Here is a 1,715-nt window from a genome sequence, read left to right as displayed (position 1 = left end):
AAACACAGCTCATGGATGACATAGTCAGGAATGAGCTTTAGAAGTGTGGACTCGACGGCTCTCACTCACTCCATTCCAACTAGTTTAGTAGTTACTGACATTGCCCCACACGCTCAAATCTGTTATACATTCTCGTTTGTTTACAATTCATTTGCTTAAAATTCAGTGAAAAAAGTTGGATAACTGCAGCTTATTAGACGTTTTGGTGTGTAGTATCACGCAGTACTACTACATGTTGTTTGTTGACTCGCCCTAGCGGGCTCATTGTTTGAGTGGAATTCAGTGCAAGTGGCTGTACATGATATCCGTTTTTTTTCTAATTTTCCAGGTATTGATCTGGAAGAGAGAATGAAAAACCTCCAGTGTCACATGTCACTGATAGCCGACAACATCAAGAACATGACCACACTTGTAAGGAATTTTGTGAGCTGTAAAGCATGAATCAAAGCTTTACAAGGCAACACCAGAACCAGAAAAACTGTCCCCTGTCCTTACACCATTGGTAAAAGCAGCACCAGACCCAGCCAGAAAACCTCTCTTTTATGCCCCCTGCACCAAGTGTGACACCTGACGAGTGCTCAAAGGAACTGCCAGACCATGCCAAAGATACAAGCACTACACCAACGTCGCTGAAGCATATGAATGTTTCACATGAAAATCCGATTGGAACACCTCCAAATGGTGTCTTCATCGGGTCTCCCAGCCGAGATGTCTATGTTAAGAAAGAGAAATTGGAGCTAATCAAAACAAACTTGTTGAAACGATTTGCTCTCAAATTGTTTGAACTGGTGTTTGGGAGAGAAGAAGCAAAGGACAGACGTGTCGGGGAAAAGGCGGAAAAGCTGTCCTGACTGGATCCCAACCGGCTTGCAGCTGTTCAAGAGGAAACAGAAAGACGATTTGCCCAAGACAACACCAATGCATGGCCTGAGATTAAGAAGGCAATAGACGAAAAGTGCAGAATGGTCCGCAATAACCGGTGGAATTTCTCCGTTTTATTTTTATTTTTTTCCATACTGGAAAAATGGAAAAGTTGTGCAATAGGTCTTTCCTGTCAATCCCCTGCTAAGTATTGTCTTTGCTTGTAGAGTCTTCGGTGCATATTTTTAAATAGGTCTCAGGAGGTAGTAGAAATGCGTAGATTTTACCCAGTGGACACAGCAGACTGCAATGGCGTTGAAGTCATTGTTTTAGTGGACCTTTAAACAAAATATGCCTTTATGGAGCTCAAGAGTGGAACGTCAATTGAATAAACAAGACAGGTGGTGAAAATTTAACATTTGGAATCCTGAAAGCGACGAGGAATGGACTTCAACAACAACTATATCTTTCGCCCATCAAGCCATATCAAAGTGAACTGTATTTCTAATAGTTTACTACCTGTGATGTTATGATGTGATATGACATCATTTGCTTATTCACACCTCTCGCAGCGTATTGGCTGAATTACAGGTTTGTCAGCAAAAATAATATAAATACAATACATATAAATAATATCAATATAACAAATCATATCATATATTCAAGAGCTATATTTAACAGTCACAAAATTGCGAAATCGGTCTGTATTAACTGCCACCGGGTCAGCGTGCTTGGCAGATCTACAAGAGGGCAGGGGCAACCATGCTTGTCATTAAGGGGTACAAGGGATTCCCCAGCTAGATATTGTGGATGAACCGTACACAAGCTTCAACACGACAAGACTCCAGTGAACA

This window comes from Montipora capricornis, chromosome 8 (assembly GCF_036669925.1).
Source record: "Montipora capricornis isolate CH-2021 chromosome 8, ASM3666992v2, whole genome shotgun sequence".
Taxonomy (NCBI): domain Eukaryota; kingdom Metazoa; phylum Cnidaria; class Anthozoa; order Scleractinia; family Acroporidae; genus Montipora; species Montipora capricornis.
This window is presented reverse-complemented; position numbering follows the sequence as displayed.